This window comes from Talpa occidentalis, unplaced genomic scaffold, assembly GCF_014898055.3.
Source record: "Talpa occidentalis isolate TD23 unplaced genomic scaffold, MPIMG_talOcc4v2.1 talOcc4.14, whole genome shotgun sequence".
Lineage (NCBI taxonomy): Eukaryota > Metazoa > Chordata > Mammalia > Eulipotyphla > Talpidae > Talpa > Talpa occidentalis.
Genome location: NW_023601433.1, coordinates 56656469 through 56671865, shown reverse-complemented (window position 1 = coordinate 56671865; position 15397 = coordinate 56656469). Strand labels below are relative to the sequence as shown.

Below are 15397 nucleotides of genomic sequence, written 5' to 3'. Positions count from 1 at the left end.
AGGTTAGGATTCTGACCAATTATGTTTTCACTCAGTTTATCTTCGTAGATTTTAAACACTTTTCTATTTAGAAAAAAACTTTTAAAATGTAAGTTTTCTGATGAGTCAAGGACTGCTGCTGTGCTTTAAGCTAGAATAAAACACACAGAATACATTTAAATGAATTACAAAGTGTATTATACTCTGAAAATCAGCATTAAAATGCACATTAATTTTTGCAGCTCTTAAATACTCTGGTTGCTGAGGAACTGCCTCCATTCCATAATTGAAATAGCTCTTTAGATGCAATTTAGTTGCTGATTGGTTTTTAAGTATTTTTAAAAGCTAACAGCTCAGATGGAAAAAAAAAAGGTGGAATACCCTTGAGTTTTATATTGAAGCATAGATGTCATCAAGCCTGGACTCACTAGACCACTGGAAACCACGTTTATTTTCTCCAGAGAAAGGAAGCTGGCTCTGAGGGTTAACCCACCCTGTTCTTCATTCAGGGGACCATAGGACTGGCTCAAAATTAATTACAAACTCTTATGAGGGAGCTATCCTCTGTATGAGCCAGGTCTCTTTTGAATCCCACTCCCTAATTCATATATTCCACTTTTTCTACTCTAATCTTTTATTATCCCTGGCTTTCTGTCAGTTTCAAGAAATGCCACATAGGAAAAAATTCAAAACAAAAAGCGAGTCCATTTTATTATTCCTTGCCAGGTGAATATCTACAGGTGCCCCTGGGAAGAGGTTTAAACAAAAGGTCAAAATCACACATCAGAAGGTTCTGTTGATGTGATTTTTCTTTATTGGCTTTGTCAGGGGTTAAAGGATATTGCAAGGTCACTGTGTCCCAAAAACATTGCTCTATAACTTCAAGATAAAATAATCTAGGGATTTTTTTCTTAGCTATGTACTACCTCCTTGTTATAAACAAAGCTATTTTGAACTCCATGGTGGTGTTGGTAGCAATAAGTATGGGAGAGAACATGGGAAATGTAAATAGTTCCATTCCTAATTTTCTCAACAAAGGGAGCATTGTCAGGTCATTGAACTTCTTGGTTTCTTAATTTTCTTATATGCTATAGTATTACTGATATATTGGTAGGCTATTATAAAGTTGACATGCAAACTAATGAAGTGTGAAAATCACAAATTGCAACGTGAAAGTAAAGTGGAATTAATATTAGAGAATTCTGAAGATCAAAAATGGGGAAAGGACTCTAGTGAACACACAAGAAAGGAAATACCAAAATCCTTAGGAATCACTTGGTGTTTTGTATCAAATTGGACAGTCTCTAGGCAGGACAATATCCAGGTTCAAAGACAGGCTAATTGTGCTTTATGAATTTTGCCTCTCTTTTTAGGATCCCATCAAAAGTCTTGCTTTTCAAGATATTTATGTAATATTTATTTAAATTTAGGTAAATTTAGAAACTAAATAAAATTTTTTAAAAAGTCAGGCCAAATGATAGAAATCTCTAAGCCAGGTGTTACTCATAGACCTTTATTTTATAACCCTGGGATAAGAATTTTCAGGGTCCTTTGAGGATAGAACCTCAGAGAAGGAGTTCTTAGTTCATTCAGAAATCTAAGTATGAATCAGAAAACAGAGTCACAATTCTAGAAAGTGGGGATGCAGTATCATTGCAAGGTGATGAAAACAGCCAAAGACTGTGAACAGCCCCCGTACTCATCATATTTACCTGAAAGACTAAATTCTTTTATTTTTTTTGGATTATAATATCTTGAGTGAAGTAACACTGGTTTACAACTCTGTATGATTTAGAGGTACAGGTTTACACCTCTTCAGATTTATGTTACCACACCACTCCCACCACCAAAATACCCAGAGTCCTCCACCGCAGCCTGTTGGGTTTCTGCCCCCTTTGCTCCTAACTCCCACCCTCCCCCTCTAGCAGCTTCAATTCTACAGTCCAATTTCTAGAGTTGTTTTGGTTTAGTGTCTATGTTGCTTTGTGTTATTTCTCTATATTCCACATAGGAGTAAAATCATTTGGTATTTTTCTTTCTCCGTAAGAGAGAAAATTTTAAGGTATGGAAAAATCTACTGTGTACATTCTTTTTACCTAAATAGCATGTCAGGTGAGAAATGGATGAAGATAAAGAAATTGTTTGGATGATAGTAACAAAAGTCATAAAAATAACATCTCTCCTCTAATGTGTACCAAATTAAGTGCCCATCAATTAGCACCTTCTTTACATTCATTGTAATCTTCACAAAAACTAATAAGGATGATGTTATAATTATCTCTTTTTATCAGTGAGGAAACTGACCCCTGAAGAGATTAAACAATTTGCACAATATCATAAGATATGTGATAGCAACATGTATACCCCCACATGCCTTTCAAAATTTAAAGCACATTATATATAACTTTATAGAGTAAGAATGCATTGCAAAATATAACTTACTATGCTTCAGACACATGAAATATAGTTCTTCTAAAATCCTGGGTTGTTTAAAAAATTCATCTGAGTGTGAAGAAGAGTAAGAAGAAGAGATTTCAAGTAACAGATTTTTCTTTTTTCTTTTTGTGATAGATACCACAAAGTCTAGTTTATTTGTATCATGAAAACAAGGCTACACACACACACACACACACACACACACACACACACACAACCTCTCCCAGCCCCCACCCCCCACCCCCGCCCTGAGCCCATTAAGAGAAAAGAAAAAGAAAGACTCACCCCTGATCAAGGATCTCATGCAAAGACAGAGAAATAGATCACCTTCAAGTGAAAGGATTATTTGATTATCTTAAATAGATCATTATTTAAATTATACTCTCAAAATCACAATAAAATGTGCAGATACTAAGAGCATCTGCACCATCAAAATTTCAATGTAAGTTTAAAACCAAAGACCACTATAGGCTGTGTTCTTTGAACACCTATCAAATGGTACTTGGGGAATGAATTTTAAACCATTCCCCTTATTTCCAAGCTGAATCTCCTCTTTCCTGCCTAATAACTCCCAATCCAATTGCTTCCTCTCTCCTAATTATGCAGGGTTTGTAAGCTTAAAACAGAAACCAACAGAACAGAAACAAAAGTGTAGACTGCTAAAGGGGTAGGGGTGAGGAGACTGGGACCTTTGTAAAAAGTAGATCGTTCCTTTATGGAAAAACCCTTGATAGACAGAAATCAATATTTATAAAATGGAAAGTAATGTACCCTGTGAAGTGACTAGCAGTCACTTCTGAATGGTGGTCCCCGTTGCAGAAGTCCAGTCCTGCCACAGGGTGTGTTGTCTGCATCTAACAGGAGACTTGACTAAATGAGACAGGAATCTTAGAGAAGGAGCCTCAGCTCTTGTCCCCAACCTTCCAGGGAGCCAGACTAAGGGTGGAAGATGTCTTGGAGTGAGACAGAGAAGTTAGAGGCCACGTGACTAGCCCACCAGAGGGGCAGGAAGGACTGGGAAGCCACTGCAGCCAGGATTCCAGTTCAAGAATTCTGGAAAGTCTATTTTCTACGCATGATAGGGCATTCATGGTTTTGAATAACACAGTTTGAAAGGTTTAAAGGCTCAGTGTGCAGTGGTGCTAAAATAGATCTGTGCAGCAAGATTGCCAAGAGGATTTAAAAAAAAAAAGAAAAAATAGGAAAGAGAAAAAAATGGTGTCCACATCAAATATGCCCAATGAAATAAATTCTAGACCCACATGCTGATGCACCCAGATGTTCTCAAGGAAGATGTTCTCAGGAAGACTGCTCCAGGTTGTGCATTGGACACACTACTAATTCGGCTTTCTGGACCTGGGAGATCCCTTTTCTTCCCATCAGCCTTTCCCTTCCTCGATGCTGGCTTGCACCTCCAAGAGAGCTTTTCAAAATTACTCCTTTCTGGGGTCCTACCTCTGGAGATTCTGATCTAATTTGCATGGGGCAAATGTGGGGGATTTTTGTTTTGTTGGGGTTGTTATTGTTTTTTTCCAATTCCTCAGTTGAGTCTAATGTTCAGCAAGTGTTGAGCTATGCTGCTAGTATTGACTTGCAAATATCTTTGAAAAACCACCTTGCCTTTTCTTTGGCTTTTGAGGCTCTTTAGTAATTTTAAGTGGAATGTCAAATCCCATCTTAATGAGCTGGAACAAAGCCTTCTTAAGGAGAAACCCTGACACAGGTTAAAACTATTTCAAACTATTTCTATATTTCATAATTTCTAGGGTAACATCCCCTGATCCTACTCCCCTCCCCTGCCACATTTGAATGTAGCAGAAATCAGGATGTGTATTATAATCAGTGTGATTGTTCTATCATCGTGGGCCATGTAGCAGTCCTAGGGACGATGTCATGGTTTTACACAAGCAAACGCGGCCATAGACCTGCATATCTCGGCCATTTCAATGGGATGATGTGAATTGCTGTGGTCATGTGTTTAATGGTTTAAAGTGAGCTTACGAAATCTCTGATTACACTATGATGCAGCATTGAATCACAAAGTTATTGGGTTCAAAGAAAGACAAGGAAGCAGAGAAGTGGAACACACATTTGGAATTAGGAAAAAATGACTCATTTTAGAAAGGGTTGTAATTCCTTTGTTCATGCAAAGCAAGCCCCAAATACTTTCTGGGACCTGAAGGACACTTCCATGTGGAAGGCAGGGCCCCCTCTGACACAGGGGATGCCGATCACATTGGCCAATTAAGTGGACTAACACAGAAGTTCACAGACAGGTTAACAGGGGTGTGGGAGAAAATACCAGAGGCTACTAGAGAACTTCTTTTTCTGTTTGTATCATGGATGCTTTTGAAGCACAAGTGACAGTGTTGTGGAAAGGCTGCCTCTCATGGATGGAACTTGAATGTAGTATGAAAACATCAGCCCTTGAAACTGTAGAAATTTTAGGAAAACCATAATTAATTTGCTTTGTTTATATTTTTGATCTAAAATATGAAGAAAGTTGATAGTTTTTAAATGCATAAATGAATCTAAAATAACTCTTTCAATAGGTATATCATGGGAAATCTTTAAGCAGTGGACAATGTTGTGTTTGCAGTTTGATTTTTTTTAATAGTAAAATAATTATGTCTTACAATCCATTGGTATTTAAGATGTGATGAGACCACAGTATATAAATTCTCCACTAGCCAGCATAGTGAGGAGCACTGTTTTCTCATAACTTGAATATTCTGGTGATTAGAAGCAACCTAGAATCTATGGCAATGCTTTCTGCTGTCACAGAAAGCCAATTTATATAGATTTAATGTTGTACAATACCACAAAACTGACTAGTGTGTTTTCCCAAATAAGTAACTTTACATTTTTAGGTATTAGATTCCTCATATATCAAATAATGGGGTGAAAAAATGGTGTCCAAGGATCTATCTCAACCACTGGTTGAGGAAAAAAAAGCATGAAACAGGAGCAATGAAGCCAAAATCAATGATAGACATAATTTTTAAAATATTTTATTTAAAAGAACCAATCACGATACACTACTTTTTCCACTCTGCTTTCATTGTTGACCTTAACACTCAGGAAACTGTTCATTCATTCATTCGTTCATTCATTATTCAATGTGTGCTATGTGTATGAGGGCATTGGGAATAAGAGAGGAAAAACTGTTAATGCAATCTCATCTTTGCCCTCTTAGAAACTGGGTAGGCCGCAGTACATTCTGCTAAGATTATTTTTGTGGGGACATGCAGTAGAAAACTCTTTCAGAATTAGAATCTTGCTTTTAACAGAAATGCCTAGATATAAAAATAAAGACACACAAACTCCTGGTACTACTATTCCCCTTCATACGCACCCAATTTCCCATCCCCAGGGTTACAAAGACATCTGACACATCAGAGAAATCCTGAGTATGCTATGATGTTTATTTTTGATTCTTCCACAGGGAACGGTGTCCAAGATTTTCCTAGAAAACAGATCTGACATTGAAGCTTAAAGCTGAGGTAAAGTTAGGGACCCTAAAAAGAGCCAGGATGCCAGCATTATTGCTGGCCACATATCAGCTCTCACAAATCCAATTTACTCTTACCAGCAAGAACAAGTGGTTCACATGTTAGATGGGATTATGCTAATTATTGCTCCAGTCTTGCCTTATTGTTTGAACAATACTAGCAACTTGTACTAGCAACAAGTAGGGCAATTTGTATTTAATGGCTTTTATCATGTTTGTTTGTTTTTCTTTTTTTAAAGAAGTGGGGTACATGCCAGAGTTGCAGGGATTGAGAAGATACACCAGAGAGAGCAGGGAGCAGAACAGGCAGCTGTACCGAAATACACTGCTGAGGGGAGCAGGGGGCAAGGCAGGAGAGGTCTGCTGTGCATGTGGGTGCAAAGGCCGTGGACAGCCTCACAGTGCTGTGCTTAACCCCCTGCGCCACCAGAGAGGCCCTTTAATTACTTTCTTCCCTTCCACATGATATTTGTGCAATTTTGATAATGCCAAAGTCTTTCTCCTTTTTTAAAGGAAAAGAAAGAAGCATGGATTAGATAGCATCCCAAGCCTGCAAAGGCTTTGGGCAGACCTGGGCTCTGCTCAGATAAGCTGAAATGTGTGAGGTGTGGGCACAGCTGGCAACTAATGGGGTTCTGCTCAGCTTCCTTGCTGTCCAGATTTTCCCTGGGGACTAGGGTCCAGAGAAAGGGCCCCAGTTGAATGTATGGCAAGTATCGATATGATTTAAGAAATGAGTGAGTCAAGACCAAACAGATTTTTTGGGGGGAGGGAGATGATGACATCTCTTTCTAAGGCCTCCCTCCTTCCTCTTCTCAACTACTCTTGTTCTAGAGTTTTTTGCTCCCACAACAGCAATGATTATTTTTATCTTCCTGGATATTTAATTGTAAAAGTTTATTGTTACTAATGTGAAGGGGAGCAGTCGTGGGGTGTTGTCACACTAGTGTTTGTTACTAGAACATTCTCAGGAAGAAGATGCTGGCTATGGGACAACTGCCTGTATTGATATGTGGGGCTCACTCTCTCACTCTTCCCTTTTATCTCTTCTCCCAGGAAAGCAGTTGAGAAGTCAAAATAATACAAAGCTTAAGCTTTGTTTGAAATGTGTGTGTGTGTGTGTGTATTTTCTCTCATGAATGTGTGTGTGTATATGTACATGTTGAAATGTTTCAAAGAATATGTACTGAGGGGAGAACAACTTACTATTTCTTTACACCATTAGGTGTTCCAATTTTCTGTAATAAATACATATTTTAATGATTAAAATTAGTATTTAAAAAGAGAAGGCCCCAAGTAAATTTCAGAAGAAAGCTTGTCCTGGTTAGTTGTGAAATAAGGAATCATCAGAAATAGTGCATTCTGGAATCCCTGCTCCATGTAGGACCATCTGAATAGTGAGGACAACAGACAGCTGACCCCGAGCTCCTGCTCTGTGCTCTACTCTGTAACTGTCCCTTCTTACCTCAGCTCACAGCCAGCCTCAGAGCCACTGCATGCACTCGATTCATTCTCTCTAAGGGAGATCAAGGTTGAGAGCAAGAACTTGAAGCAAATTGCCTTGGGCATAGTTGTTGGGGATGAGATAGCCTGAGTTCTGCCTGATTGCAGAGCTTGTTAGTGGTGTAACTGTTAGGGAGGACTGCTGCTCACCCCAGCAGTAGTCATGCCCAGAAAGGAGCTGAGTGAGCATGCTCTCTTGGGGGTTCTAGAAGGATTCAGTTTTATTTTGTAACTGACATGAGTGTGTGCGTGTGTGTGCGTGTGTGTGCTTGTGTGTGTGTATTGGGGTTCTTGCATTCCTCTGAGACTGTCTCTCTAAAAAAGAATTCAGTAGACTATCCTGGTTCAGCAGCACATGGTAAGTTTCTAAGAAAAAGAAAAAAGAGAAAAAAGGATGCCTGCAAAGACCCAAGTGGGAAGAGTGTGTTTTGAAAAGAGCTGTTTTATTAGGATAAAGAGATGCCTGAACAGACATAGGTGGACAATCTATGGCAAGATCTGCATTTTGCTAGAGCAAAGGGAATCCTTATATATTTCCCTTTGATGAAATTATTTTGTGCCAGGTTTCGTTGATTTTCTGTAGCCAGCTGATAGTCTTTTCTGCTCGCACTTCTGGTTTTTGACCTTGTGAAAACTTCCATTCTAAAATTTTCTACTCTGAGCTTCCGTCACATGCATGCATGTACACGGGCAAGTATATGTACGTGTGTGTGAGCGCGCGCTCAGGGAATTATGGGAGAAGTCTCCTTTTATCTATCCTGGATTACAAGGCAGAGGAGGAGGCATCTACCTTAATTCCTGCGTCGTCACATTTGACCTAATGTTGCTAAATTAGACCCTGGTGCTGATGCAACCACAGTGGCAGGTCTGAGCTTTTTTAAGAAGGTTCCACTGGCCCAGACTTCTCTCCAGTGGGCTGTGTGTCACAGACATACTGTGTTGATTTAAAGGAGTAAAAGCATGAGGGAATGCATGGCCCCACGAAACCCAACATCACATCAGAAAAGTCAAAGACTCCTGTTTCCACATCTTCCATGGAATGGGCTGGGGGCTTTATTTCAATACCCCAAGATCAAAGACACTGTTATTTTGGAGATACTGATAAATGTCTGGGGAATCATGATAAAACTTCTATGTTTTACAATTTCCTTTCAGAAAGGAAGCCAGGACTAATTCACCCCTTGAAGAACTCACGCAGCTAGCACTTGAGCCTGTTATCTTTCCTTCCCCTAACTGAGGTCCGCAAGATTCTGTTGCCTGCGGTCTGCTTCTCAATCACCTACTGGGGAAGCAGAGGGAACTGTCATTGCAGAGGGAGGAATTCTGAGGAGCATCTCTGAAATACAACCATTTCCCTTAGTACTATTCTTAGTTGTAGAAGATGCTGAGCCCCAAAATGCTTCTAAGCATAGACTCACAAAATCATAAAACCTAAAGTATTACCCAGGAAGATATTTGGCTTTCATACACAGTAAACTTCTGGAGGGCAGTGGCTGAGTATTCTTGGTGAAGAATAAGGTCTTTGGGCCTCCCTGGTGGCACGAGGGGTTGAGCACCGCACTGTGAAGCAATCCAAGGCCTCTGCAGGACAAGTTTGATCCCCGGTCAGCCAGGGAGAAACCCACATGGCACAGCAGACCTCTCCTGTCTCACCTGCTGCTCCCCTCAGCAGTATATTTCAGTCAGTCAGTCTGTTCTGTTCTCCACTCTGTCTCTGGAGGGTCCTCTCACTCCCCACATCTCTGGCCTGTGCCCCAGCTCTTGTATGCATAAATAAACAAATCTTTAAAAAAAAAAAAATAAGGTCTTTGTTAACATAGTGCCTGATGGGGAAACTGAAACTCAGAAAGGTACAGTTCTTGCCCATAAGTCAGAGAATAACTCATTGCCAAACAAATGTGCGTATGTGGGCACAGGGAAAAAAAAAAAAGACTTTTGAAATTACTCTGATGCTAATTGCCTTAGGGAATTCTATGACTTTGTTATTTCACTGATGGGGACATGAGGCTCAGAGAGGTTAAAGGGAGGAATCCCAAATGGCACAGCTTGTCTTAACAGATCTAGTGTTGAAATTCACATCTTATTTTATAACTTTTTTTGTCACAAGCTCTATGAAAAGTATTACCTCTGAAAGAATTTTTTTTCTCCGCCTACAGATTTTGTTAGTGAAGATTTTGTTATACTGAAGGAACTAAAAGGGGAGGTGAAGCAAGTCGAACCCCAGACACGTAACAGAAGTCGTGGGCTGCCACCCTCTGTGAGAATGTGAGTATTTCCAAGGCTGGTTTTGCTCCAGGGCTCCATATTTCCCTTATGAATTCTACCTCACTCAGGTAATAAAAGCAAATGCCCTCAAAGCTCTTATGAAAGTTCCAGTAGGCTAGTTAAGGAAGAGACTGACAGACAGACCACCTTTCAAGATGGAGGCATATGCTTTTCTCATTGGGCCATGAGATGCAGCCCATTTTTCCCATCTCTGGGATCCTGAAAAAAAAAGCTTAAAAAGTTCTTTGATAGGGCCTCCCTGGTGGCGATCCCCGGCCAAGGAGCTGACCCACATGGAGTAGCAGACCTCTCCTGCTTCACCCGCTGCTCCCTTCAGCAGTGTATTTCAGTACGTCGACCTGTTTTGCTCGCCACTCTGTCTCTGGTGAATCCTCTTACTACCCTGCACCTCTGGCCTACACCCCAGATCTTGTATGCAAAAATAAATAAATCTTTAAAAAAAAAAAAGTTCTTTGGTGGGTGGGCAGAAGAGAATGTCATCAACATTTCTGCCAAACAAATTTGACAGTTGCTGTCAAGATCTACTTGACTCTGGGGAAGAGATAGAAATTTGCTCAGAATAAAATCTGGAGGCTGTAAAAATGAGAAATCTCTGAATTCATGGGGTGCTCTCTGCAGTCATGCAGGAGGTGGTGAAGTGAACAGTGCTCCAGTCTTCCCTGTCGGGGCCACCGTCACTGCTATTCATGCCTTCATTTTAGAGGTCCTTAATTTTTAAAGATTTATTTTTTTATTTTACTTATTTATGCATACAAGAACTGGGGTGTAGGCCAGAGGTGTGGGGGGTGAGAGGATTCACCAGAGACAGAATGGGGAGCATAACAAGCAGATCTACTGAAATACACTGCTGAGGGGAGCAGCAGCCAAGACAGGAGAGGTCTGTTGTGTGATGTGGGTTAGCTCTCTGGTTAGGGATGGAACTCATGCTGCAATAATTGGCGATAGTTTGATAGTGCTGAGACTTAACCCCTGAGCCACCAGCGAGGCCCAGGTCCTTTATTTTTATGGCTGAGGACAAACAGCTTTCTCGATTGCATCCACAACCACCTCATTGTTCTTGTTTCTCTTTGTCTTGAAAGATTCTTTACCCTCTCCCTCCAGGAGCTCATGGTTATCAAGATTAAAATCAGGACTCAGCAAAATGGCAAATATGCATCATGGAACTTTGAGGTTTATTGTGAATAATCAGAATCCCAAATGTCAACACCGGTATTTCCAGGAGAGTCAATACATTGCATAGTTTTATAAGGAAGAAATTTTGGCATAGGAAATAAGTGTGTTTGTGTGTATAAATAATTTATATAAGAATAGTTAAAAACCTAGGCATTGGAGCCAGACACCTGGCTTGTATTCTATCTTTACCACTTAATCACTAATACAATCTTGGTTGGTGTCTTAGCCCATTTGAGTTGTTGTAACAGAATACCATAGAGCTGGGACTTATTTCTTAGGCTGGAAGTCCAAGATCAAGGTGCCAGCAGCTTGATGTCTGAAGAGACCTGATGCCTGGTTCATAGACATGCTCATTGCACTTCTCACATGGTGAAACTGACAAGGGAGCTCTCTGGGGTCTTATAAGAACAGTAGTTGTACTCATGAGGGTCCTGCTTATCATCTCCCAGAAACTCCACCTTCCAAAGCCATGACTTTGGGAATTAGGATTCACATACGAATTCTGCAGTGGAGGACAAAATGTTAGATCAACATCAGTTACTTAATTTTCCTAAATCTATTCCTTTTATCTATAGAACATATATAATAATAGTACTTACCTCATTTATGAGAGTTAAATGAGGTAATGCATCAAAAGTAAAGAGTCCTTTGATAGTGTTCAATGAATGTAAGATGTCATTGTAATAACCAGTATCTGTAAGAGTCTAGGGTCAGTTTTTTATGCACTGCAAGTGCTATATTATGAAAGTAAACAATGTTTTAGTTTTTGCAGTTACCTAACTTTTTCTCACTACATTAAAGGCACTTGAGCCAATAAGATCTAAAGTGTAGGTCTTAGCATTAAGTCTCACATGGAGTACATTGGGACTGGTAAAATAACAGAGATGTACAGTGGAGTGAGTGAGGGGGAAACTCCATCTTCTAGTGACCAAAATTAGGCATGGGCTGGAGTCGGGAAAAGGGTAAACATTATATTGGAGAAATATGCCCTGGTTTCAGGGCAGACTGTGGTGGGCATTGCGTACAATGATTGATGGAGAGCCAACAAGACATGTGCCTCCCATCTAGAATAGCAATGATAAAGACCACGTGTGCTGTCAGGCACATCCACCCCAGGAGGGTGGATGAAGGGGGCAGAGATTAGGTATGGGTAATGGTTACCATTATTTCTTCCTTTGTCCACTTCACCCCAAACCATAGGTTGTTGATGTTTTTATCAAGACCCTGGTGTTTCTCAAGCGAATTATATTGAACCATAAGGATAAGCCAGAGCAGGTACTGGACCACAAAACTGGGCAAGGTTTTAATCCTATCTTCTATTGACACTTTGTGCATGGGGCAAAGGCCTTCTAATACCTAGATTTAAGAGTAGCAGATATTTCTGTTAAGAAAAAGAAAGGAAGAGAGAGCCAAAAGCTCTGAATTTTTCAAATGCAGTTTATCTGTTTGGTCTCATCTGGTGTGGCATAAGTCACTTTAAATCTCTGTTACACTATCTTCCTGTAAATTATTTTGTAAAGCTATAGTCTGTGTAAGGGATAGGGAAAGGCCTTTCTAAGAAATAGATTCACTATAAATTTGTATCAGACAAATGTAATTGGAAGTTGTGGCTAGGGGGTTCTTAGGGCAACTGGAGATAGGGCTAGAAAATTGTTTATAAATAAGATATTGATCAGAAGAGTGAGTGGAAACTTGGATATCTTTGGCTCAGAAAAAGAAACCCCGAAACAGAAAAGCACAGTAATGACAGGACAATCCTCTCACCAGCGGAGGTCAAAGATAAAGATCTGTGAATGTTAATATTCAGATAGTATTGAAATGAGGTTGGGAGGCTAGACAGAGAGTTCCCACACATGCTCAAAGCCACAAGCTAAAGAACTGAACATGCTTTGCATCTCTCAGGGCAAATGCTTCTGTTTCCCCTTCTGGTGATGACAGGGAGCTAGGGAGGAGGGCAGGGGGCACCCCACACAGCATGGGCTGCATGTACACACCCTATCACTGAAGATTATTTTCTTTAAAACTCTTGTTTTAAACTGAGAATCCTGTTCCATTGATGCCCGAAGGAGTGCTGGACATTGACGCCACCGGATGTTCCAGGGTTGAGATAACTGGGAGGCTGACAACAATTTCTGGGGGCTGAAGGTGATGAACACCAGAAACATCCACTGTGATGGGCTGTTCTGATGGGCTGTTTGCTTATGATTCGCTGTAGGGTAAGTGAAAAATTATCAGGCTTTTCTGCCCTCCCGCCATTAGCATTAATGATGGATCCCTGTGATCCTACATGCATGCCTGATGGCAGACACCTGGAATAGGGTGTGGGCATGGATAGGTGGGCACACCTGGGCTGACAATGGACTTATAAGGGCAGCATCACAGGGACGCCAACAGAATGAGAAAGAGCAAGAGTAGCAGTGGTGGAAGAAATGAGCAGAGAGAACGAGAAGAATGAGAGAATGCCAGAGAGCCCAGAAAGAGTAAAGACTTGCCACTGGCTGGGAGGCCTGCCAGCCCCCCGGCACCCCTTCCTGCCATGTACATGGTAAAATCTCAATAAAAGCCTGAAAAGCCACCAAGGGCTCCAGGACTCCCCTTTACTTGTCTGCTCAGATAATAGAGAACCTGCACTTTGTCTTCCTGCCCCTACACTGTCTTTGTTTAACTCATAAAATGGTGTAGTGCCAGGAAGGGCACAGGGCAGGTTTTCTATGATCCAATCAGACAGTTGAAGGAGTCGTCCTGGAGCCCTTGGTGGCTTTTTTAGGCTTTTATTGAGTTTACCAGGTACACAGCATGCAGGGGTTCCGGGGGGCCAGGAGGCTGGAAGGCCTCCTAGCCCCCAGTGAATCTTCACTCTTTCTGGGCTCTCCAGCATTCTCTTGTGGACGCTGCTTCTCTGCTGTGTTTTTTTTTTTAATTGATTTTTAAGATTTATTCATGCATAAAAGAACTGGGGTACAGGCCAGATGCACAGGCGGGTGAGAGGATTCACCCGAGACAGAGTGGGTAACAGAACAGGCAGACTAAAATACACTGCTGAGGGGAGCAGTGGGTGAGACAGGCGAGGTCAGCTGCACCATGTGGGCCTCTCCCTGGCAGGCTGGGATTCGAACCAGCACTGCAGAGGCTGCAGACAGCTTCACAGCGCTGCTCTCAACCACCTGAGCCACCAGGGGAGGCCCTGGTTTGCTTCCTTCTGGTCTCTCTCTTGTTCTCTTCTGGTGTCTCTCCAATTAATACCCATCTTAGTCCAGGTATATTCCCCTACGCATGCCCACACCCTACTCCAGGTGTCCACCATCAGGCATGCATTTAATCTAATTGTGAGAGAGCAGGAAAGTGTGATACTTTACTTACCCTACAAAAGGCCAGTTTGAGGGGCCTCCCAGCTGGCACAGTGGGCTGAGCACCGCGCCATGATACCGTCTGCAGCCCCTGCAGCGCGGGTTCGATTCCTGGTGCAGCAAACCTCTCCTGCCCCGCCCACCGCTCCCCCCAGCAGTGTCCCTGGTCCATCTGCCTGCTCTGTTCCCCTCTCTGTCTCTGGTGAATCCTCCCGTGCCTCTGACTGTACCCCAGTTCTTTTATAAATTTTTTAAAAAGGGCAGTTTGAGATGAGATGGCAGAACAGTCACTTCAGGGTGCTATGCCCACTGCTTTCTCAGATCAATTGTCAGCAACCTGAAAAATAGAAGTGCTTATTGATCCAACTCCTATCCCTGTTCATTGGCATCTGTAGTATAACTTAGGCCGATTCCCAGTAAGAGTGGCACTGAGCAGTGGTCTGCAGAGGTTATACATAGCGGGCTGTTACCCTTGGCTTTGTGCAAGTGCCCAGGGGTATCACTAGGAATGCACTCTCTGATCTGCCCTCTCTGCTGTTGTTTTGTTTCAGAATAAAACTTACTGTTGGAATAACTGGTTGTTTTTGATCAAGGTCAACCTGAAGGGGATATACCTTCCATCATCTTCTGACCGCTCCTGCTTGCACCTCAGGAAAAAGACTTAAGATGAGGAGACCAGCAGGCTCTCCTCCAGTCAACCGAAGTTCAAACCTACAAAGGAATGCACAGGGATTTGAAAACCTATGATATGTGTTGACTTAGGAAACACAGAACAATTAAGAACAACGAAAAATCAGGAGATTTAAGAATTTCTCTTTAGGGCACTGCCAGTGTTAAAAGAAAAAAAAAAAGAACTGGAAACAGCGCCAGTTACATGATGTGTGGGAGCTGGTGTAAAGTGAAAGTGCAGGGCCCCTTGTTCAAAAAGGCAGAAAAAAGTGTCCTAAAAGTACTGAAATGTAAAGCTTTTGCTTTTTCTTTTCTTGCACAATCTCTTGGCTTCTCATGAGGCTTTTTTATTTGCTGTTTAATGTTGATCTAAGTAAAATTAAAAATTTAAATTATTAGCATGAGTTTCAGTGTTCTTTAACCGTGCAATGCCGGATTTAAATACAAATAGTAGCTTGTTGCTTTCACACAATCACTGAGATTCCATAATTTG

General features: G+C 41.4%; 1 long non-coding RNA gene across 1 annotated transcript; it reads left to right on the top strand.

The window, feature by feature from the left end:
• The first annotated feature begins 5874 nt into the window (after nt 1-5874).
• On the top strand, nt 5875-15179 carry LOC119245268 (uncharacterized). Its single transcript, XR_005125248.2, has 5 exons — nt 5875-5918; nt 9586-9694; nt 12089-12163; nt 12955-13104; nt 14787-15179. It is a non-coding gene; the product is annotated as an uncharacterized LOC119245268 (long non-coding RNA).
• Nucleotides 15180-15397: the final 218 nt, after the last annotated feature.